Genomic DNA, 26,690 nt, shown 5'->3' on the forward strand with positions numbered 1-26,690 from the left:
CCACTGTCAGAGCCAACAATCCTTGGAACGTTTTAATCTTGTAAAACGTTCTCCTCAGTTACACAGGGGAGTCTGCTTTTGAGTTTCTGCTGTTATCATGAACGATAAGGGGCCTGCATGCACATCTCTTTCCAGTTTATTACATTAACATCTCTAACATCTCAGATTATTTTAACTTATTGTCATATATCATGTGCTTCTAACAGTTAGCAAGTACATTCTAAAGTTATCTCTGCAAATACATCCATTTTACTCTTGGTACGCAATAGCCATTTGAATGGTGGTGGTGGGAAGGTGCTGGAATGATCTGTGGACAAGCACAGTGATGCTATCATGTAGAATACCAGGAGGACACAGTAGTCCGTGTGGAAGACACTGGTATAGGGGAAGAGGGAATGGGATCAACAGGAGGATATAAGGTGGGAAAGAGGAATAAAATGATCCCTAAGGTTCTGCTTTGGGCATGTGGAAAAGTTGCCAGGGGTAATTTCCTGGAAATCATTCTGAGGAATTACTTGCTACACCATCTAATTAGATAGCAGTGATTACACGGATAACTGAAAGCAACGTATTGTTCATTTGTTCATTCATACATTCATCAGTTCACTTGTTCCTATCTGTATTGAATATTTATTTGGATCCTAATAATCTCTAAGAATACAAAGAGAAGGAATAGATGAGCTCTGGTCTCAAGGCTCTCACGTTCTGAGGGAATGTCAGGTGCCCGAAATCCTTTAATTCAGTGTGAGCCGTATTTCAGCAGAAGGATGTGTGAACATAACTACAGCCCAGAAGATGGAGATGCTACCTCTACTGCATTGGAGAAAGAGAACAAAGGGGGTGGGGGCAGAAAGCAGAGGAGAACGAAGCAAGAAGAAGACTCTCCAGAAGAGATAATATTTGATCTGGGCCTTAGAGAATCAGTAAGAATCCACCAGGAAGAAAGTAATGAAAGGACCATTTCAAGTAGAGGATAGAAGAGGCAGAGAAAATTCCAAAGAGTGTCCCTTACTCTCCAGGCACCTCGATGCTGCCAGGCTCCATCACCTTCAAAGCCATGATCTTTCACTGTAATCTCCACAAAATGACACCCATTCTATAGACCAATCCCCACCCACCCTCCCATCCACACACCCTAAGACCTTGATTCCTGCTCGTTGACAAGTAACAAAGGGTTTAGAACTCTTCTAGCACATTGTGCTTTATGGTGGGGTCAGATTGAATGAGATACAACCTTCAACCTGGAAAATCAAAGCAGGAAAATTTCCCGCTTGCGTTGGAAGTCTGTCTTGTCTGAAGAAAGATACCCAAGGCATAAACTGTTGTTACACAACCAACCAGGAAGACAGGCTTACTGTGTTCAATATAATCAAGGAATTCAGGCCAATGAAGAGATATGGATGGACAGACTGGAGGGCAAAAAATACTATGGGGACATTGTTCTGTCCCAAAAAATGTACACTTTTCCCAGGACATTAAAAAAAAAAAAAAAAAAAAAAGGTAACCTTAGCCAAGAGTAATTGGCAAAAAGCAACATAACTATAGCTCTTTCTCAGTGGCCTTCCCAAAGCCCTCTCTAGGGACTACAGGTTTGGTGCAGGAGGAAAGATCTAAGATTTGTACTGTGCACAAAGAATGGCTTTCTATTTCCCTACCATAGGATACTGTTGATGAAATTCTTAAGTAAGTTCCTCCCTTTTAGCCCTAGGGTCGAGGGTGGGGGTGGGGGTGGGATGGGGAGGGGGAGCTCTGTCCAATGTCCTGATTTGAACTCTTCCGCAATAAAATAAAAAATCGTTCTTTCAGAAATGCTCCTGAGAGAACACTGCCTACATGTTTTCAAAGACATAATTGGCATTATAATTCTAGAGTGACTTCTTCTCCCAGCAGATATCACTTTACTTATATTGATAATATACTGTAAGCATTGAACTGACTTTCAAAAAAAGACTCTGAATGCTTATTATGATTCTCAAGCACTCCAAATTATTGGGATCGGTGGCTTCAATTGGAAACATTTTATTTGTTTTTATAATAAAAAGCACATAATTGTTATTAGTCCCATGATTCCTTCTGTTGAATACAATAGTGCCTGCCTTTACCCCAGACTTCATCGCTTTTTATTCTGCATCATGTGCTTTATTGATTTTTCTCTTACTATTATTTCCTTCAATAAGCCATTGTAAAATAACATGGATTTTCCTCTTTAATTTTTCTGACTTCATCTCCACCCACAGCCTCCCCAGAGCTGCACTGCTCCTTCTTTCCTTCTTGCCTGCTCTCATGTTCTTCCCCTATGGCACTGTGTCAAAAATTTTTTTTTGGGGGGGGGCAAATAAATTAAGGTTAGAACCAAGTGGAAAATTTTAAAAAATAGATAGGTGACAAGCAAACAGAGATCAAAATGTTAGCCTTTACTACTGATAGAGCTGGTGGTAGAGAGCAGCTTCTGGCTGGTCACAGTCCCTCCGTGAATTAGACATAGTCATACAGTCACACAGTCCTACAATATCTCAGTCCTCGCTAACACAAGGAGATTCCCCTGAGCATCAGTGTGTCCTTGGTACAGGCTGGCTCTGAAAGAGAGGAACAAGAAGGGCAGAGCTGGGTATTGTGAGGTCCAGTATATTCTGAGCTAAGTTCCTGTTTGCAAACCCATCACTGAAGTAAGTTTCTGCCTATTGGAAGTTGAAGAAAATGTGAGAGTGTCAACAGTGGCCAAGAGGTTTCTCCCAGTGGAAGAGCCTTGGGTGGAACATGAGGCTTACGGGAACCATGTGTAGGTACTGGAAGATTCAGTTTCCAAGAAAATACTCATAAAATGTCTACTAGCCCTTATAAATTAGCACGGAAGTAAGTAAAACTCCAGCACTTTCTCTTTCCTCTCTCTGCTTTCACATTTGGTTCATTTATAATCTACAGGGATGTTGAGATTATTCCTCAGAACATACCAGATTTTGTGGTTTGGGTCTGTTATTCACAGTAGCTGAACAATTTCAATGTTACCAGGTCAAAATGCCAAGTACTACTATAATCCTGAACAACAAAAGGCAAATCTTTGTTGACTTGAAACTGAAATGAATGATATATTCAATGAAAACAGAAAGTAAAAATAATTACATTGCTTATGTTCTTGACTTGCACTTCTCAAATCAAAGACGGAAATTGAGTTTTCTTGGTACTTAGTTGCTGACATTTTATTTTAATTTCTGGAGAGGTGATATTTCTCAGATTAATAGATTTAAGAGTTAAAGGTATAACTTTAGATGAGACACAGAACTGCGTGATTTGGTCAACAATAATTTCCTTGCCCTGCTCCAAATTCTGCCCTTTAGTATATGAAGAAAACCGTCTTATTTAGAGAAAGGAGTCTAAGGGTTGGAAGTGAGATTATAGGAAATTCATGGAATTCATTGAACATAAGAGGCTCAGAAAAATGAGTTTGGCTGGGAATCCTCAAGGCCTTGCCTCTACATTTTTTTCTCTCTACACTTAAGCACACCTATGTCTCCCTACTGGAGCCCCATCATGCAAATCATTCACAGTATTTGTTTGTTTATTTTCAGCAATGACTGGTCTAGCATCATTTACTGAACAGTCCCTGGCAATATCAATTGTACTTGTTAGACATACCAAGTTTGGTGATATTGCAGCACGGCTGTTTCTAGTTCTTTATTTTGATCTGTTATTCTACTTTCTATCCTTGGGCCAATACTACACTCAAGCAGGAATTGTGTGTGTGTGTGAATGGAGGGGGGTAATCAACTTCATCACAGTAATCATCTTCTTTAACATCAGCATTTGTTAAATGCTTACTATGTGCAAAGTCCTCGGCTAATTACTTCATATCCATTATTAAAACCAATCTTTATAAAACCCAATAAGGCAAGAATATCTTTATTGTAAAGATGAGGAAACTGGGACTTAAAGTTAAAACTTATCCAAGCTTCTATAGCCTGGAAGTGGAAAGGCTGAAATCCAAAATCAACTCCATCTAACTGCAGTGTTCACCCTCTTAAACTTCTATAATACACTGTCTCCACAGACAAGACTTTAAGGATCATCACGTCCAGCAGTTTTCAGCACTGGCTGCACATTTGAGTCACCTGAGGAGTTTTGGCAAAGTACTAATGACCAAAGTCTACCTCACACAAATAATATTAGAATGCCCAAGGATAGGGGTGCCCAGGTGGCTCAGTTGGTTAAGCATCCAACTCTTGATTTTGGCTCAGTCATGATCTCAGAGTTGTGAGATCGAGCCTCTCGTTGGGCTCCATGCTGGGCATGGAGCCTGCTTGAGATTCTCTCTCTCTCTCCCTCCTCCTCTGCTCTCTCTCCCCCTCTCTAAAAAAGATAATAAAATTAAAAAAGAAAAAAAATAAGAAAAAAGAATACCCAGGGATAAAACTCAGGCATTAACATTTTTAAATGGGTTGCAATGTGCCCCCAAGGTTGAAAACCACTGATTTAGTCCTATATGCTTATTTACTCATGAGAAAACTAAGGCTCAAAAATGGAATATAACTTGCCCCAAATCTCATACTAGTTTAATGACAGAACAGGATCTAGAACCCAAGTACTCTAATTTATAGTCCAGTGGTCTCTTAAGCTTCCTTAGCATTGTTTATATGGAGTGGTGGCTGAATAAGTTCTCCATACGTCTACATACAGGTCATGTCACAGGTTCCTTACTCCGTCAAAGTCTGAGGCCAGGGAAAGCAAGGAGAAGAACAAGACTGACCAGGACCATCCATCCCTCTGGTGGCTGGTACAAAACAACCACTTACTTGGTATAAAGTCAAGGGACCAGGAGTCTCCTCTCACAAACAAACAAAGTTATTTGAAACTTTTCCAAATGTTTGCTCTCTTGCTTACTGACAACTAAATTCCCCTAATACTTTTACTTGGTAATTAGAAATAAAACTGGAAAGTTACCTTGCAGAAGTATCACACTAACTTAGGTCCAATCAGTGTCAATGGTTAATCACACACACATCTTTTCCCAAGAGCAGATTACTGAGACATGAGATCAGAAAGCTCAGTCTCAAGACAAAAATCAAAAGGAGAGTCTAAGAACTGGAAAGACAAATCTTCCTGGAATCTCAATATTGCCTGGGCTTTCACAACTGCATAGGAATATACATATATGGCCTGAAATTGTAGCCCACGTGTAACTCGCTGAATGAAGACAGGAAGAAAATCCTCTTGGCGATGAGGGGGATAATTTTATTCCTGCAATTTCTTTAAACTTTTTGCAATGGAAAATCTCAAACGTACTTCAAAAAAGAATTAATTAAATGAATGCCTAGATGTCAATATTATTGATACATTATTACTATAATAGTAATATTGGGTATTAGTAATACTAATAATAATAATACTATTTTGCCAATCTTGACATGCAGTGTTGAGCATTTTTCCTTCTAGATGCTCAGAAAGTTATCAAATGTGACATATTTCTGAAGAAAGATTCACAGCTCCAAAAATATGAGTCTTGCTCTTTGCTTTGTGCACAAGTCAAAGAAGAGACTTACAGGGCATACTTGAGGTTTTCCTTGACTTTTGTTATTTCTGTTTCCATACAAACCATTTGTTTGCACAATATACATCAACAGCCCAAACTAAGTTTTATATGTTAAATTTGGCCTTCTAGATATATAGCTGATACAATGGAATGTTCAGGTAGCATATAGAGCTTCTGACTGCCAACCAGTGGCACACTTTGACAACATATTTGTACAGCAGTGTTCTGTGTTTTGAATATTTTATTGACTTCTGTCTTCATTATTTTATAAAAACAAAAGGAAGATGAAAATGCTGATACAAGAAGTGCAGATCTCGTAAACCTAATATAGTTGAGACAAAGATGGAAATCACTCTGAGCGCCAAAAGTGGTAAATCAACAAGACACTCATTGGGCTAATGCCAGTCAACTGTTTGTTCAATTGTGAATGGAAGATAACAAACAAGAACATATTTGAAATTCTAGAAATAAATCAGAGAGGTTTATGTAAAAGACAAAATATATTTGAGGACAAACTAGGTCTCTGGGCCTGAGTCTACCATCCCCTACCTTCAGAATATGTAAATTTATTGTTTAGCCTTTATACAATCAAATCTGATATGCAATATTAAAAATACATTATATACAATAGTAGGATATGTTCTGTATAGCTCTTATAAGACCAAAATAAATCCATTCCATAATCACAATTTTCTTTTTCTGAATGCTGGGGTAAGAGTAATATAACAATTATTTCTGGCTTATAAAGTCACACACATGTGTGTGCACACACAAGAATGATTCCTGTCCCATCAAGTCCAGTCTTATACCAGTCACATGTCAAGGAGGAGAATGGTATGCATGATAAAAATCTCAACAATGAAGACATGATCCTCCAGAATACATGTTTCTTCTATAATTCATTATGAATGCCTCATTGATCACAACCACATTTTTATATACTCTCTTCTCATCCAAGGAAATCATACATACTTCATTTTGGAGAATTAAAAGGGCAACCCCTGTCTAAGGAGTTTGTTTCATTTATTTCTACTTACTTAGCCCTTAGCAACATGCATGACATATACTACGTGCTCAATATATCTTTTAACCGACTTTCATCTGCTAATGCCAAACTTATAAAAATGCTTTTATTTATTCATTCATTCAGCAATCCATTTACCTATCGATATAGACTAAATCCTTAATGTGTGCCATTTCCTTGGCCAGGAGAAAAATGCCTTAAAACAGAGTTTCCTGCCTTCAAGAATTAGTCTATCTAGAAGGAGGTATTAACACATAAATCACAAATTTTACTGTAAGGCAGAAAATTGCAAATGATACAATTAAGAGAAACTATTCGGAAGATAGAGGAAAAAATAACTTTGACTAGAGGTAGCAGAATGAGATTAATAGAAGAGGTGACATTCGAATTGGGTCTTAAAATAATGACTAGAATTTTGAGTATGCAAAGGGGAAGAAGCTTCGTTTACTGGTAACATGAGTGTTAGAAATGTAGAAAAGTAATTCTCAGTTTTGCACCAAAAAAATCTTTAAACATACATATTTTTGACATGTGGCTGAACTAGGGATAAAGTAAGGGAATACCATGACAAAAAAGAGTGGGTGAGCCCACAAAGGTATACAGCTGAAGCAGGCATTAACTACTTACTGATCAGTGATGTTCTAGAGCCATGAGGTTTAAGGAGGGCTTGGGTACTGAAGAGTAGAGGGCACACAAGTTTGGGAGCCTAGTAAGATGCAAGATTGCATTAAAAGAAAGAAAAAAAAATCCTTCATAGAGTAGGTTTCCTAAACAAACTCAGCATGTAAGCAAGAAAAATAGCTGTACCTTAGGGAATACTGGGATACTTGTGTTTTGGATTTAAGTTTAGTAGAAGAAATGGGAAAAAAAGATTATAATAACAATTCCCAATTATAAATCTACCTTCAAGCAGGCTCAGAGCTGGAACTGACACTTCCTATATGGCCTCCTAAACTACAAGCTGGGAATTTAAATTAATTCTGTATTAGTAGACCCCTAAGTAATTGGATCAACTGACCCACATGCAAATGCATTTCAGAGGAATGAAATTTCAATGCAGGCTATGTAAGTATCCATATCTATACAGCTATAACTCTATCTGCCTATCTGGTTTGTGGGATATTAAATGAAATTATTAGATGCAACAAAAGAGATAATGAGCTAAAAGTTAAATCTAATGACAGCACCCAATATGTATGGAAAAAATCCCTCAAAAAATATGTGAAAAGTAATTATAAAGGTAAAGATATAGGCAAAGACAACAAACAATATTGCAGTGTTGTCTTTGGCAATATTTAATATTGTAATAGATGCAATAGTCAAAGAGAAAGATAATGGATGAGAACTTTTCAGAGTTAATGCAAAACACACCATTCTGGAATCCTAACATATTGTAAGCAGGATAAATAAAATTGAATTCATAAGTAGGTATATAATAATGAAACTGCAGAATGGGAAAGGCAATGAGATAATCTTAAAGAACCACCAAAGGGAAAAGAAAATCTCCTCAAATACTATTAGTTATACTGATAGATAACTTCTCAGCAATAATCTTAGAACCTATAAGCCACAGAATTATGTCTTCAACGAGGTAAGATAAACTAACTTTCATCCTAGAATTCTACATACAACAAAACTATCTTTCAAGAATGAAGGTAAGACTCCTAATTTTGGCTTACTATGTGGAAATCTGGAAAAGAATGTCACTCCCATTTTTTACTACAACAATAAAACTCACTGGACAATGGCAAATTCATAACTTGGCTCGAAGTTATCAGAGACCTGCTATTGCAGGGCAACCAGTTCACCAAAAATCCGGGGAAAACAGGCACCTCCAAGTAGAAAAGGAGCACAAGGACTGGCCTGCTTGGGTTTGATGCCTCAGGATACCATATGTGCTAGTAAGAATACAACTAAAATTTTTTGATGAATTGGTTAAGGCCAAGTGTGAGCCAATATGAAAAGAAAAAAAAAAAAAAACTATTAGAAAAGCAGGGGCTACCACTAGCAGCCACAGAATAGGAATCATCACAATTCACAGCGAGCTGCTCCACAGACAGACCCAGCAGAGTCTGTCACTGATGTACTACCAGCACAGCTACATTGGACCTCTGCAGATTTCACCAACTTTTACCCCATAAGTATTTGTGTTTGCTGATGCCAGTCACCAGAATCCCTCCTGTTTCCCCCACCCCAGCCCTGCCGGAGTCCAGAAATGACACCAGCAGCTAGCTTCGGTCACTGCATCTGTGTGACGTCGAGACACCAGCCTAGACGCCCCAGTGGCTGACTCCCAGGGACATGCATACACGTGGGGCTAGCCCCTCTGGCAGGTGCACGCCTCAGGCCTGGCACCTGTGACCACACAATAGTACTGCAGCGTGTGTGCCCAGAGGGAAACTCAGCTGCAGGAGAACACACCAGTAGCCTGGCCTCCCACAGCTGCTGTGGGCCCAGAGTAGGTCACTGGCCTGCAGCACTGTATGCACCTGAAGCTAGCCCCTCTAGCTGGGCACCTGCATGCTCCGGGCCTGATCCCTGTCACCAGCCTCCACCGCTGTGTGCCTGTGGGGAGACCTAGCTGCCATGGTCGTTCAGGCTGCCAGCCAGGGTCTCTAGAGCTGCCTATGAGAGACCACAGTTAACTCCAGCCGTTTCTGCCTACTCTGGCCCCCTGGTTATGCATTTAGCAAACTTATTTCTTAGAACTTCTGGACACACAGGTAGATGACATTTTTTAGCCTTCCTTATAGTTAGATGTAGCCATGTGATTGAGTCCTGGTCAATTTGATGTGGAAATGATGGATCACTTCCTGGTTTGATCTCACGCCTACTTCCCCATGCCTTTTTCCCTTCTCTGGGAACCCTGAAACAAACATACAAGGAAGCAGAATCCTAATATCACCACTTGGAAGAAAGCCCACAACCCAGGAACAACTGCTTTTCAGTTTTACATGAGGGCTAAATTTCTATTGCATTAACCTACTAATATCGGGCAATTTATACACAGGCATACCCTTTACGTACATTTTATTACGCTCTGCTTTACTACACTTCACAGATAGTGAGGGCTTGTTTTTACAGATGGAAGGTTGGTGGCAATTCTGCATGAAGCAAGTCTACTGGCACCATTTTTTCCAACAGCATTCGGTCGCTTTCTGTCTCCATGTCACATTCTGATAATTCTCACACTACTTCAGACTTCTTCATTATTATTACATTTGTGACAGTGACCTGTGATAAGTGATCTTTGATGATCCCATTGTAACTGTTTTGGGGTACCATGAACTACACCCATATAAGACAGGAAACGTATCTGATAAATGTTGTATGTGTTCTGACTGCTCGGCTGACCAGCCATTTCCCTGCCTCTCTCCCTCTCCTCAGGCCTCTCTATTCCCCCAGACATAACAATATTGAAACTGGGTCAATTAATAACCCTCCAATGGCTTCTAAGTATTCAAGTGAAAGGAAGAGTCTTTGGTCTCTCAATTTAAATCCAAAGCTGGAGGGGCGCCTGGGTGGCTCAGTCGTTAAGCGTCTGCCTTCGGCTCAGGTCACGATCCCAGCGTCCTGGGATCGAGCCCCACATTGGGCTCCCTGCTCAGCGGGAAGCCTGCTTCTCCCTCTCCCACTCCCCCTGCTTGTGTTCCTGCTCTCACTGTCTCTCTCTCTGTCAAATAAATAAATAAAATCTTTAAAATAAATAAATAAATTGGGGCGCCTGGGTGGCTCAGTTGGTTAAGCAGCTTCCTTCAGCTCAGGTCATGATCCCAGGGTCCTGGGATCGAGCCCCGCGTCGGGCTCCCTGCTCAGTGGAAAGCCTGCTTCTCTCTCTCCCTCTGACTGCCACTCTGCCTACTTGTGCTAACTCTCTGTCAAATAAATAAAAACCTTTAAAATAAATAAATAAATAAATCTATCTATCTATCCATCCATCCATCCATCCATCCATCCATCCATCCATCCATCCATCCAAAGCTGGAAATGGTTACAGTTAGTGAGAAAGGCCTATCAAAAGCCAGGACAGGCCAAAAGCTAGGCCTCTTGTACCAAACAGGTAGCTAAGTTGTGACTGCAAAGGAAAAGTTCTTGAAAGAAATCAAAGTGCTACTCCAGTGAACACACAAATGATCACAAAGCGAAACCACCTTATTGCTGACATGGAGAAAGTTTTGGTGGTGTGGGTAGAAAAATCAAACTAAACACAACATCACCTTATGCCAAAACCTAATCCAGAGCAAAGCCCTAACCCTCTTCAAGTCTATGAAAGCTGAAAAAGATAAGGAAGCTGCCGAAGAAAAATTTGAAGCTAGCAGAGGCTGGTTCGGTCCTAAGGCTTCAGAAGCCACCTCCATAACATCTAAGTGCAAAATAAGCCAGCAAGTGCTGATGAAGAAGCTGCAGCATATTATCTAGAAGATCTACCTAAGATAATTCATACAAGTGGTTACACTAAACAATGGATTTTCAGTGTAGACAAAACAGCTTTATCTTGAAAAAAGATGCCATCAAAGACTTTCATAGCTGGAGAAGAGAAGTCAGTGCCTGGCTTTTAAGTTTCAAAGGAGAGTCTGACTCTCTTGTCAGGGGCTAACATAGCTGATGACTTTAAGTTGAAGCCAATGTCCATTTACCATTCTGAAAATCCTAGGACCCTTAAGAAATCTGCTAAATCTATTCCACCTGTGCTCTATAAATGGCACAACAAAGCCTGGATGACAGCACATCTGTTTATAACATGGTTTGATGAATATTTTAAGCCCACTGTTGACACCTACTGCTCAGGAAAAAAAAAAAAAAGAGAGAGATTCCTTTTAAAATATTACTGCTCATCGACAATGTACCTAGTCATCCAAGAGTTCTGATGGAGGTGAACAACGAGATTAATGTTGTTTTCATGCCTGCTAAGACAACATCCATTCTGCAGCCCATAGATCAAGGAATAATTTAGACTTTCAAATCTTATTATTTAAGAAATACATTTTGTAAGGCTATAACTGCCATTGATAGTGACTCCCCTGCTGGATCTGAGCAAAGTCAATTGAATATCTTTCAGAAAGGATTTACCATTGTAGATTTAAGAACATCTGTGATTCATGGGAAAAGGTCAAAATAGCAACATTACCAGAAGTTCAGAAGAAGCTTACTCCAAACTTTATGGACGACTTGAAGACTTCAGTGGAGGACGTCATTGCAGATGGGGTGGAAATAGCAAGAAAACTAGAATTAGAAGCGGAGCCTTAAGACGGGACTGAACTGCAGCAATCTCATGATCAAACTTTATCAGATGAGGAGTTGCTAATTAGGGATAAGCAAAGAAAGAGGCTTTTTTGAGATGGAATGGTGAAGATACCATGAAGACTGTTGAAAAATAAAAACAAAGGATTTAGAATATTGCATAAACTTAGGTGATAAAGCAGCAGCAGGGCTTGTGAGGACTGACTTCAATTTGAAAAAAAAGGTCTACTCTGGGTAATGCTATCACACAGCATCACATGCTACAGAGAAATCATCCGTGAAGGGAAGAACCAATTGATGCAGCAAACTGTACTGTTGTCTTATTTTAAGAAATTGCCACAACCACCCCAACTTCCCACAATCATCACCCTGATCAGTCAGCAGCCTTCAACCCAAGGCAAGATCCTCCATCAGCAAAAAGGTTGTAATCAGCTCAAATGATGGTTAGCATTTTTTAGCAACAAAATATTTTTAATTAAGGCATATATATTTATTTTAGACATAATGCTATTGCAGACTAACTAGATTAGAATACAGTGTAAACGTAACTTTTATAGTGCACTGGAAAAACCAAAAAAATTAATTTTATTTGCTTTATTGTTCAGTTCCAGGCTACTGCTTTATTGTGGTATGTCTGGAACTGAACCCACAATATCTCCAAGATATGCCTGTATTGCATAAACTAGTGTTGCTTTCATACAACAGGAAAGGAGAACAACAACAAAAAAGATACATTCAAAAATAAGACAAATAGAAATGAGATATACTTTAGATTGTAGATTAAAACATATCAATAATCACTATGTTTAAGTCTAATTTCTCCAGGTAAGTGAGATTACAAAAATCATGATAACTGAGAATATAAAGACAGGGAATATTTGAAAAGATTAAAAATATATGTGTACCAAGCAAATACTACCCAAAATGTCTAGTATAGTTATATTAACATCAAGCACAACTGTCCTGAAGGCAAAACAAATTTCTAACAATACAGAAGGTCACAACATATTGACAAGAGATCCCATATTAAGAAAGATATAAGATTTAAAGTTCCGTACAACTAGTAAAACTCCATAAAATGTATATAGTAAAAACTGACATAAGTACTAGGAGAAATTGTCAAAGCCAACATTAATGGGAGATTTTAATAACCCTCTCTTGAGAATTGATAAACCAAATCAGTAAGAATCCAGAGTAATTGAACATACATGTGTGTGTGTGTGTGTGTATACACACACATATACATATATGAACACTGTACCCAACCACTAGCGATTATATATCATTTTCATGTACACATCGAATATTTACAAAAACTGATTATGTACAGAACCACAAGAAAAGTTTCAGTAAGTTTCAGAGGAAGATGAGACAAGGAAAGTGCACACTATGGTAACAACATGACCAGAAGTATAGAGACAGGGAATGCAGTGTGTGTTTTGGGCAATCAGACCAGTAGTCCTAAATGACTGATGCTAAAGTTGGGAGGAGATTTTCCTAAATACCAAGTCAATAAACAAGGAAAGGCTAAACACACAAAATGCTTGAGCTTTTTTTGTCTGGTCTTATTAGACATTAGTTTCTTTTGTGTCCTGGCCATATGAAATAGATAAAACATTTGACTTAGAGGCAAGAGTTTCTATATTCTGTATTAAACATGTTATTAACTTCCATCAGAAGGAAAATTCAACACATATAGCCACCATAGCCTGATAAATGTATCTTCTGTATTTCTTTCTTCATAATAATAAGGTGAAATCCAATCACACATCCAGACTCAGTCATGTAAAAACAGACATGACAGCCGTCAGAATTCGGAGACAATTTCTTGACCACTCAAGGCTTCTTGATTTGTATAAATTCAATCTCCTTTTCTCTCACAATGGGAATATGACTCTGGTCTGAAAGGTGTAACATAACTGAGCTCTCTTCTTCCTTAATTTGGAGTTTAGCATCAGCTTTCCCTTCACATCTTCTCAATTCCTTTATGTACGGCAATATTGAGACAGCTGTTTCCCAGAAATGATAGATGAACCATCATAGATACAGACTTTTGACCAGAGTGTGAGTAATGCTAGTCAAGTCTTTGTGTCCTGCCAATCAAGCTGAAATTGGGCTGCTTGAATATCAGGCAGAAGGTGAAACAGCCACTTATACTTATTTCCTAGAGTCTTAAGAAAATACAGGGCATAAACATTTGTAACCTGTGACTCAACCTTTTCACTTTACAGGAAGTAGAGTTTGAGAAAGCTTATTAAACTTACAAGGCTCTCCTTTCATTTCATATTGATGTTTATGTTGAGATGTCTCATTATATACAAAAGCTCCTCTAACCAAAAAAGTAGCATTCCCATTCTCTCTTTAACTTGCATCAAATGCTCTTTTGTTTCCACCATTCAACTGAAACTGCTTTTGTCAGTTATCCTTGTTCTCTCGGCTGCTATATGCAACATCCCCTAACACATTTGACCATCCCTCCCTTCTTAAAATACTTTATTCTTGTGACTTCCTAATACCCCCCACCCCCCCCCTTTGTTTTCCTCCTACTTCTCTGGGCCTGCCTTATAAGTTTTCTATGTTGGTTCCTTTTCCATTACTCCACTGCCAAATATTAGAACAACCGGGGTTTAACAATAGGTTTGTGGGTGGTTGTTTTTTTTTCCGTATTGATGCTCTCTCCAATGTAAAGATTAAGTTCCATGCTCTGCATATAGTTTGTATGTCCACAACTGTCAAGTTCATATGTCTAGCCCTCATCTCTCCCCTTGAACTTAAGATGCATATAGCCCAACATTATATGGCATCTTTATTTGATTGTACAATGGGCATGTCTAAAATATAACTCTTGGTTCTGTTTTGTTCCCTCCCAATACTCTTGTTCCTTCCATTTCCCCATCTTCCTAAGTGGTTCCAATATGCAGTCCAAAAATATGTGTATAATCCTTGGCTCTCCTTCCTAAATCATCATATCAAATCCCAACATCCATTGGGCTCTGCCTCCACAAAATATATTCACTTCTGCCCATATCCATCATTCCACTGGAAGTATCTACCACACTACCCCATTTTCCATGAGAGCAAATACTATACAGATGAATGATGAGTTAAATGACTAAAGAAATACTCTAGATTCAGGTAAGCCTGATCTGTCAGACAAGAACAGTATGATTCACAGTTGGTGGAGGACACTTAGCAACATGGTTAAAGAAGATAGGAAGAATAAAATGAAACTAATATTTGTTGAGAAAACATCATTAAACATCACCAGAAAATATCTTATCCCCTGATATCTCACACCAACTCCAAAAGATACATGAAATTATATTAACAGAAGAAAATGAGGTTCTCAAGTTTATACTAAGTGGCAGGAGTGAAATTTACACCCTAGTCTCTGGCTCCATCATGTCTCCACTTTCCATACTCTATGGGACTCTGAATGATACTTGTGTCTTAAATTTGTGCAGAGAAGAAACGGACAGAATGTTCTATCTCCCACTCTGTATATATCAGGGATTAGAAAAATCGACCTGTCAGTATAGTGACAAACCTTTATAACTGATTACCTGCCTAACAGGTGGAAAGAAACCCAATGAAAGAAGTTCCAATATCACTGTGGGGCAATATTTCAAAGCCTATAATAAACCGTTCTTTATTCACCCAGGACAACAGACTAGACAAAGAAGCTGCTCTCTATTTGGTTGTTAAAGCCTAGTACTAATCTTTTTTCAATAAATTTTCATTGAAAATCTATTATGTGGGTGTCAATATACATTACAGATAAAAAATTTTCTGCCCCATTGTTAAATCACCTATCTGACCACATGACTGATTCATACTTGTAATAATATTGTGGTTATGTGAATAAGACTTAGCAGATTTAGATTTTTTTTTTAAGATTTTATTTATTTGACAGAGAGAGACACAGTGAGAGAGGGAACACAAGCAGGGGGAGTGGGAGAGGGAGAAGCAGGCTTCCCCCGGAGCAGGGAGCCCGATGTAGGACTCGATCCCAGGACCCTGGGATCATGACCTAAGCCGAAGGCAGACGCTTAACGACTGAGCCACCCAGGTGTCCCAGCAGATTTAGATCTTGATAGAACTCACAGGCCAGTGCAAAGTTGCTTAAAGAATACTCTATGGACTCTGCATCAGAAGCATCTGGTAACACATGATTACAAAAATCTTGGGCTCAAACCCCCAAATCAGAATTTCTTAGGGTCTTGACTGAAAATTTTCATGTTTAAAACAAAGAAGGTTTGAGAAAACAAGATGAGCTCTGGAGAGATCCCCTGTTCTACAGAAAGAAGAAAAACCAATGAAGAAGCCCTTTCTGTTGTTAAAAAAAAAAAAAAAAAAAAGGTGGGGGGTGGGTTAATCTAGTGAAACAAAGGAAGACAAGACTAGAGTTTTTCTTATCCAGTTTTTAGAACAGAATTACAAGTACATAGTGTTTTATTTTTAAGGAACTGCTGGATTTTTAAGTTTTTTTAAAACAAGTATTGCCATTTTGAAATATATATATGAATATATATATACATATACATATATGCTTTCAAGTGTAGAGCCAACTGGTGGGAATTTGTCCTTACAAACCTATACAACACACATACCCTTTATGCCTCAGCTTACTCATCTGCAAAATGAGGCAATTAGATGATACAGTCACTCACATTCCATGAAGAAACAGGTACATTCAGTTCCTTAAGAACACTGGAAATGGGAGGTGTTATACCACAGGGACTTAGGCTTGGGCTTTTTAAAGCCATCAGGCTAAAATTAGGAACTGAGAGGATGGCCAAATTTCTTAAGAAGGTGGTATCTGTGAACACCAGAATCCTGACTCTGACAGACAGAAGGATTCTTCTGACAATATTAATGAAAGAACTTGCAACTCGCCTTTATGTCACCAATTAGATTAGTGCAGCTCTAGACTTCCTTGGCATCACCTCCATCTCTTGCCCAGTAGAATAAAAATGGGTAATGAGGCACAAATATTTTTCCATTAATGTGGGGTTTTATAGAGTTCTTGGCAGGGCAATAACAACAATAGGTCTAGAAGCAGTAAATCAGAAGTTACAGACATTAGTTATCCAAGGAAGACAGAAAAGAGTAGGTTGAATATACTGAGAAACTGTATTATTTCACTGGGTCAGAGACCAAGAAATACCCATATTTAACCATGACTCAACCAGTCTTTTTTTGGACAAGGAAATCAAATCTTCAGGAAACAAGAATATGGAAAGGCAAAGGGAAGTCTTGATTATTAGCTTGGACCCTAACATCAGTGCATAAGTTGGTCTAGAATCCTTGGACAATTTCTTTACCCAAGTATGGCCTGCATGGTTTGATACAAATATATATAATGCAAAGGAAAGGAATTGAAACAGAAAGCCAGCCAGAATAAAGATATCCATACTGCCACCCACAACCTTCCTAGACCTCAGGACAGAGGTGGTGAAAGCTAACAACTCCAGACCTTCCCACAGGGGACAAAAACTTCAGGTCTCACAGCCACTGAATGAATGGAGGATCTGAGGATGGATAGAGAGAGGGAGGGAGGAAAAGAGATCGAGAGAGTTAGAGAAAGAGATTATTGAAAACCAAAAGAGAGCTGAGACTGATGGTAAAACTCCATATGGCCACAGTTGTAAGAAAATAAAGACAGAGTCATAATGATGATCACTATAAATTTATCCCTTGGTGGCTGAAAATTTTACTTCCTGATTTGTGATCTGTTTTTAGGATAACTTCAAAATTTGAAAACCAATAAACAATGCTCACATTATTAAGACTAAACAATTCTAAGACTAAAAATTTTAATGTCTGACAAGGTATTATTCTCCTCTTCCATGGATACATTTCATGTTTTTCTTTCAATTTTATGATCTGAAAGATTTTCCAACTCTATCTTCAAAAAAAAATTTTTTGAAGATTTTATTTATTTACTTGACAGAGAGAGACACATGGAGAGAGGGAACCCAAACAGGGGGAGTGGGAGAGGGAGAAGCAGACTCTCTGCTAAGCAGGGAGCCTGATGCGGGGCTCAATCCCAGGACCCTGGGATCATGACCTGAGCCGAAGGCAGATGCTTAACGACTGGGCCACCCAGGCACTGGGACAATTTTTTATGTTGAAATATACTTCTTTACAATTTTGGGGAGCTCTGTTATTTAAAATTGATTTTCATTATCTGTTTATTTGAAATCATCACAGAAATGGCAAAGACAGCACAAAGAAGTCCAATGCACTCTTCACCTCGTTTTCCCCAAAGGCTACATTTTAGGTAACTACGGTACACCTAAATACTCATTTAAAAAAAACTACTTCTACTTTTATGTCCGTAATATCTTCTTAAATCTCTCTGAGGATACTAATTAGGATTGCTTTGTTCTAATTTATTTTCTTTTGATCTCCAATGTGTCTGCTTCCATTGGTGTTACTTTGCTCTATTTCGGTCTTCTTCATTTATGCAAATTTTTTCTAAAAAAATCTGGTGACCTGGGCACCTGTGTGGCTCAGTTGGTTAAGCGACTGCCTTTGGCTCGGGTTGTGGTCCCAGAGTCCCAGAATCGAGTCCTGCATCAGACTCCCAGCTCAGCGAGGAGTCTGCTTCTCCCTCTGACCCTACCCCCTCTTGTGCTCTCTCTCTCTCTCTCTCTCTCAAATAAATAAAATAAAATCTTTAAAAAAGAATCTAGTGACCCTTAATTGTTCAATTATATTTTAAACAATTATTCCTTAGGAAAACTGACTGTGTACATCAGCAGGGTCACTAAATTGGCAGACTTTGAATTGAGATGAATGGACTGTCAAGTAGCAATCATACTATGAAAATTCTAAATGCCAGGATGGGAAGAACTTTCTCTTGTATCCCTGTGTCCTATACCGGTTCCTCTAGTACCCCTGACACTGTTTTTTAGAATTTAAGTGTCTGCCTTGCTACCAACCCTAGGATCCATACCTGGTTCTGACAGATTGCTTACAGGGAGATGGGGAATGGGAAATGGAAGGAAACAGCCAGCTTTTCCTTAGGTAGATTTCAAGTTTGTCTCCCAGTTATGAATCTTTCCGATCTTTGCCCTTCTTCACATCATGTACCTTGGACATGAGAATTTCTTTGGGGTTCTTTAAGAGCCCTCTGCACATCCAGACAAGAGCAGAATTATCTAATAACAGTACAATGTAAGTTACAAATGAGAGCCTTTTGTATAATTTAAAATTTTCTAAAAGCCACATTAAAAAGTTTAAAAAATTAAAATTAACTTTAGTAACAATTTATCTAATATATCAAAAAATATTATTGCAACATGTAATCAGCATAAAAATTGAGATATTCTGCATTCTTTTTCATACTAAATCTTCAAAAACTGATGTATATCTTATACGTATGGCACATGTCAATTTAGACCAGCCACACTTCAGGGGACCAATAGCTACATATGGCTAATGGCTACTGTTTTGGACATGACAGCTTTAATGGGGTCCCTATGTCCTCCATTAGCACTGCTTCCTCTATTTTTAATCTAAAAAAATGTATGAAGGGTGCCTGGGTGGCTCAGTCGGTTAAGCATCTGCCTTTGGCTCAGGTCATGATCCCAGGGTCCTGGGATCGAGCCCCTCATCGGGCTCCCTGCTCAATGGGGAGCTTGCTTCTCCATCTCCTCCCCACTTGTGCTCTCTCTCACTATCTCTGTCTCTCTCTCTCTCTCTCTCAAATAAATAAAGAAAATCTAAAAAAAAAATGTATGAAATCTCTAATTCACTGATGGTCACCCACCTATTCTCATTACTGTTGCAGATTGAAGCTAATTTTAAAATTTTTTTTTAGTTTTATATCAGGAGGAAAAGTAAATAAATGTATAAACTCTGCCATCAAGAAACCCATCAAACCATCAAGATCCCAACATCATCTCTAGAAGAAGAAACTCCAACACACAGGTTTTGTGGGTGTAAAATAAGTAATAACAACAACAAAGTATAGCTTCTGGCATTTCCTTACACTTCTCATGTTCTATATATGCCTCAAGGATTATAGTCCTACTTAATTATTGTGGCCCACAATATTTGATGATTCTGTACTATTGGTTCCTTTGTAATTGAACAATAACTATATATTTATTGTTTACTGAACTATGTATCAAGAACTCTTCTTAGGCTTTATATGTATTATGTCATTTAATCTCGATAACCTTAGGAGGTGGGTGCTTTTAATCTCCTTTTATATATATACATATATAAAGAAACTGAGGCACTGAGAGGTTAAGTAAGTTGCCCAAGATCACAGAGACCTCAGAACTGTGATTCTACAACACATGCTCTTAATCATTAGGCCCTATGCTTCTTCAAGATCTTATATGCAGAGCTGGACCTTATAGATCTTATATGCAGATCTTATATGCAGAGCTTGGTTTGACTTTTACTCCCTTTACTTTCTCACTTTGTAACCTTGAGATTGCCAATAACCTTCTATGTGCTTGGTTTTGTCACCAGGGTAATAATAGTGCTTCTCACATATAGAGTAGAGTAGAGAGACAAGAGCTGTGGTCATTACAGGACCAGATAGTGTTTCTGGGTGTCCCCAGCATGACCTACAGACTGGCATCTATGCTGAATCCTGGCCTCACATCTAGATTTGGACTACATCTAAATGTTCACCAATATTCATGAAATTACTGTCTCTCTTCCACTGAGGTATTTTTAGGACTTTGGCCCCAGTTTTACTCAAATCCTTGCATGCTTTTTCATAGAATGCCAATCAGTACTGGGAACCTGGCTATATTTTCTATTGTTCTTTATTTCTTAATAAAACTCCTGACTGTCCATTTCCGGTTTGGAGGACCACACTGCCCACCAAGACCAATTATGACATTTTAAGTCATTGACTCATTGGCCCTATGAGGAATAAGTCAAAAGACATAAATTGAGTCTAGTTGAATATATATTCATTATTAGAAAAATAATGTAAAAAGAAATGGCTTCATTTGAGATAGAAACAACTTTTATAGTAATAACTAAGATTTTATATCTTATACCTGTTTGATCACTAGATTAAACTAGTTCATAACAAAGACATCTTTAAAATATGATATTTACATGATTATAATATCAAGGAAACTGCAAAGCACCTCATTTAAACTTTGCCATTCCCAAAGAATAGATGATATTTGCACATGGGTTGACATCTTGGGTTAGAGACGCTTTTTAGAAAGCTTGGTTCTGACACAGACAAAGCAGAGGCCACCATTCCTCTGGTAAGTAATGGGCTGTGACTGTGTTAAATGTATCCCTTCAATTTAAAGCCTCCAAAATGCAGGGGAGAAAACTGATTAGAAATGGTTTGGGAGCCTAATTCTGTTAGTGGGAATGAAAATTGATAAACAACATTGGGTGACCTGCCGGAACAAATAGATTCTTGATTCAGCAGGAATCCAGCTGCTAGTACGTTCCAGGTGAACAAGCATTACTTAAATAAATTCCTTCTTTTTTTCCATGCATGCATTCCAGGTTTGCCACATTTATTACGTGAGAAGCGAATCCAGGTTGGAGAAGCACAGAATATTCCTTTGGGAGATACCATGGAATTAGTGGGATAAATAGAAAGGTCACTGAGCTCCAGAGAGGGGAAGGGTTGTATTTAGCAGCTTTCTCATAAGTGAGCCTGCTATTAACATAGTGGTATTTTGAAGTTATAAAGCATTTTTGCAGCTCTAAGCTTCAATGTGTACTGCAAACATCAATTAATCCTCACAACATGCCCCAGAATGTGAGGAGGTACGGTCCACATCTCACAGATGATGTACCTAGAAGCGGTGAAGTTAAGCCACTGGCCAAAGGACAGACAGGTCAGCCAGAAGACAGGACTGCAGGACTTGTAAATTCCCAGCCCCAGCGGAGAAGGTGCAATCATGTGGACTCTAGCAGTAAGCAAAAGCAAAAGGAAAGCATTTCCCGAGGCTTATGGGAAGAAAAGGAAGGAATCGACCATAGAGGAGTAGGTAAAAATCTGCTTGCATGGGGAAGGCAATTTTCCTTCATGATTTTTTTTCCAGGTAAGAAGACATATAATCTATTTTATGAATGCAATGAAATGGTGCTGCATCCCAAGGTAAAAACATGAAAAAAAGTCCAGTGCTGTCTAATTGTGCTGTACTGAAGTAAGTGTGACTTATTAATTAATTTATCATTCCTGCTGTCAAAATCAGACTCCAAATATCTTTTTTAGAAGTCTCTCTTAAAAAAAAAAAGTAGCAACAAAAGGAGTAAAAAGTTTCACCTGAAAGGAGTGGGAGATGTCACTTATTGAAAAGGCATATTTGACAAATGACAGCAGTGACATTTTCAGAATTACAAAAGCCAGAGCAGCATGCTCATTCACCTTCTGAGGTGAAATCTCCAAGTTGCAAATAGGATTATAAATAAAGTTCTGTTCAAAGACCAATCACAAAACCATTTGCCACGAGAAACTTAAAATAGAACAAAAATATCACATTTATGTTTGCATGATACATTTTACTACCTGCCACTTTAATCTCCAGAAGAGCCAAGCTTAACAATAATATCAAAGACAGGTTTATTTTCAAGGTTCACATGTTCTATTTTCCTCTAACAACCTAACACAAATGCCAGACACAGAAGTTACTCCTGGTACAACATATCATTTAATTCCCTTTGACAGGTTTACTATTCTTTGAAACCATAAATTCATTCATTAGATAGAAGAGACTTGTTAAACTCTGATGTATTGGGTTTTTTTGTTTGCTTCAAGGATAGACACTATCTTTTTGATGTATAGTATATTGCTGAGAAGTAATCCTATTTGTATTAATTGGGGGAAAATATTGATGACAGCCAACAAATTAAGTGCTTTGTCCTGTGTTTCTGATTGACACCACTAAAATCAGTAATATAAATTAAGAGGCAGGGCAGATTATGAATTCTGGTGTGAAATAAAGAATTAAAGGCTTAGAGACATATACTTTACCATATATATATATGTATAAATACATAGTATATGTATTATGTTGTATAAATATGGTATTTTGAAGAACATTCGTAGTTCTCTTAGAGAATACAACTCTTATCTAGATCTCCAGATCTTTTTCCATGTTGGTATTCATCACTAAGTGAAAATTATCTAAGACTGTCTTATCTCATTTGCTACCATAATAAGACATGTGTTAGAAAGCATCACATGCACAGAAAAGCTAAAGGGAAGATAACGTTTGGAACAAAGACAATAGGGAAATTAATCAGCAGTTATGACACCTCTGGAATATGATATACCAAATTAAGAAACTTCTCCAAAGTCATTGAACTCATAAGAAGCAGATCTAATAGTGGATCCAAACCTGTATAATTCCAAAACCCACACTCCTCAACAACATAAAATCTCTCCAGAGCAGTTTGGTCATAACTTCTTAATTGTTTATAACCAGGCTTGTTCCAAAAAGAATGTAAGGTTAACTTACAAATATGCAAATATAACAGGAGGATTAAATAAAGTTGATATAGTTTATATAAAAAGCAAAACGAGATGGAAAAATAGGACAGATCGAATCTGAAGTCAGTTTAGGGCACACTGTGATGTCACAAAGTCTTTTTGGAGTTGAGCCTGAAACCTGGTTGTGAGTTTTCTGGCTGTAAAAAGAAAACATACATAGGCCTCCATATCTTGTTTACAAAAGCCATCCATATTCAGAAAAATTAGACCAATTTTTTTTTGCCCTGCTCTAAGTTCTCGTACAAGTGTGTATTTTGATGAACAAAATTCTCAACAACACCTTTTCAGGAAGCACAGTGTCAAGTTTAATTAGGTTCCTCTGCTCTAAATTTCATTTAATGGTGTCACATCAAAACGCAAATCAATAAAAGCAACTCTAAGCACAGGATTTGGAGATTGGAAAGGGTGAATACATAAAGAATATTCAATCCAAGCATATAGCTTCTTAATTATCTAATATAATTCAGGGCTAGATGTTGGAATATCTGGAAGAATAGATGGACTATCCACCCCACCTCCCAAATCCTAAATAAATATTGCTTTTCTTAGTTGAGTTTTTAAGATGGATTCAGCAGGGTAAATTTAAAATGATAATCCCTGATAAGTAGCTGGAGCTCAGCAATGCTCTGTGGCCAGTTAATTGTGAATCTACATGTTTCAACAAGCACAGTCAGAGGTTACAACTTTGTGTTAGGCATTAAAAGAAGATCTTGTTAAATAAAAGTGCATTATCTGGAATTAAGATATTATCAGGATTAACATCTTAGTCTGAGTTAGTTCTGCCAATAGTTATTACACAGCAGGAGCCTGAAGGGATAGGATGCATGATACATACACTTGTTTAAAAGTTCCAGAAACATTTTTCATCTCTATCCCCAAAGCCTACAACAGTGGCAAAAAAAAAAAAAAAAAAAAGAATTTGAATGCAGATTTGCAATATGATTTGTGCTTATGTGGTCATCCCAGGGCCCCATGGTCAAGCCCAGTTCTACAAGGATGAGCAGATCACTCTAGCCGGCTGATATGAAATTTCTTTTGGGGTACTGGGTGAGACTGAGCTTCCAGAGTGGTGCTGTCATGACTCTTAATCTGGTTCAAGTTCAGGACTCTGGGCTACTGACCATCTACCACAGATCCTTAGACCTACTCTCAATCCTCCATGTTCCAACCACAGGGCTGCCTCTGATCTTTAGCATCTGCAGGCAGTAAGAATAGTAGTACATGGGATGATGGCAGAGGTTCCTTATGGTGGCAGTGCTTCCCTTGCTATGGCAGTTTTAAATTACCCAGGGAAGTCTTGGCACTTCCCCTGAAGATTTTGTGCCATGATTGAGGAAGACCCCTGGAAGTGGTCACACACCTCCCCTGAGGGCTTCTGAGACTATGGCTTCCCAACACCAAGTGGCCATTTTAATGCATGTCCTCTTTCACCTCTGATCAATATGGTGGCACTGTGCTTTCCTAAATTGGTCTTAAACCATGCTGCATGAAGAAAGAACACTCTTACGCAAATGGGAATATCTTTCCCATTCTATACAAAAGGCTAATGCTTCTCCTCCCCACTGGTTAATGGAAGGCAAGGGTCCAGTCAACACTGAAAGAGATTATATTCTAGGGATGCAATGATGACAACCTAGAGTCTAAGGCAAGGCATGGTTGGAAGACGTGTCATTCAACCTTTATACTATGAAATTCTGAACAGTAAAATTAGCATGTCTAGAAAATTAATTACTGTCCACATTTTCCTGCATACTCTGAGAAAGACTTTTATTTGAGGTTACCATCAACAAAGCACAGTAACAACTTTTAAGAGAATCATTAGAAGCCAGTATTCACTGATGGCTAAATCAATGATGCAGTGCCATGAGGGAATGGTGGTAGGGAACTACACAGGCAAGAAGTTCTGTGTTATTTCAACAAAACAAGTTCTAAGGAGCCATGACACTGTGGGTACCATCATCATTACTAACTTTATCTCCTGGGGAAAGATGAAATTAGCCAGGAATGGTACATTTGATAATGATGAAAAAGAAGGGATGGTCCTTGGACCTGAAGAAGGAATGGTACCTGGACACTAAGAAAAATCTACATGTGCACTGATGGGACAAATTCCAAGTCCCTCTTCTCTATATATTATTTTAAATCAGGGCTTCTGCAACTATGGTCTTTGGCATTTTACTCTGTTTTTGTATGACCCGACAGATAAGAATGATCTGTATATTTCTAAAGGGTTATAGACAAAGAAGTACATGTGACAGATACCATATGTGGCTCACAAAGCCTGAGTTATTTACTATCCCACCCTTAACAAAAAATGTTTGCCAATCTCAACTTTAAATCATCAATAAGTCACACTATCTTAGATGAGATCTTGAAATTTATCAGTTATTTTAGAACAGTTTGTGTTATAAAGACAATACAGGGTTCCCACCTACCCCACACCCACTTTCCTTATTATTCACATCTTTCATCTGTGTGGTACATTTGTTAAAATTAATGAACAATATTGACACATAATTATTAACTAAAGCCATATTTTATTCAAATGTCTTAAGTTTTTACCTCACAGTTTATTTCTATGTTCTAGAATCTATCCCAGATACCCCATTAGGAAGGGTCGATAAAGAGAACTGTCAGAGAGTGGACGGCAATGTAAGCAGCAAAGGCATCTATGTAAAGTCAGAGTCACAAGAACTTCGAGTATTCAGTATCTACCAGGAATAGTGCTTAGTATTTTATATACATCATCTCCCTTAATGTCTGCCCAAGTCCTGAGATAGTTACCAATACTATATTCATTTTACAGAGGAGGAAACGGAAGTTAGGTGAACTCTCATGTTAGGGCCAGGCTGTGGACCCAGGCAACACAACCCTGGAGGTCATATCCTAGAATCTAAAAGGGAGAGCCACTGAATCAATCTGCCAAGAGGGTTAACACATATGATGCGAATCTAGCATTCCCTCCTCTGCAAGTCTCTAGCTTTAACTAAATTAAACACAAACAAAAGAAAATATTTGATTAAATAATTTGGGATTTCATCTATGAACTTTCCCAGCAATGTAAAGAATCCAAATGTCTTTTAAATAAAAGAAATGAAGCATTAGAGATCATAGTCTCCAATATAGATGGCTGGCGCAGACCTGTGTGCCAAAATCTGAAAGTCAGGTGTGGACATGATAGCATCAATTGGTCAGTCCTTGTTTTCAGACATTGGAGTGGCCTCATACTCAGCCAAGCACAGAGTGAAGGAAAAAAGGTCTTGGTACCAAATTCACTAAGCTCCTGAAAGGAGCAGCACTTGTGGCAAGAGAAAGACTGATTCTAAACCAATTTCCTCCTCATCCTTGCCTGTTCAATCTTGTGACTACTCTTTCTTCTGTTCTTTACATCATATCTTTGT

The sequence above is a fragment of the Phoca vitulina genome, unplaced genomic scaffold (assembly GCF_004348235.1).
Source record: "Phoca vitulina isolate PV1807 unplaced genomic scaffold, GSC_HSeal_1.0 scaffold27, whole genome shotgun sequence".
In the NCBI taxonomy this organism is placed as follows: Eukaryota; Metazoa; Chordata; class Mammalia; order Carnivora; family Phocidae; genus Phoca; species Phoca vitulina.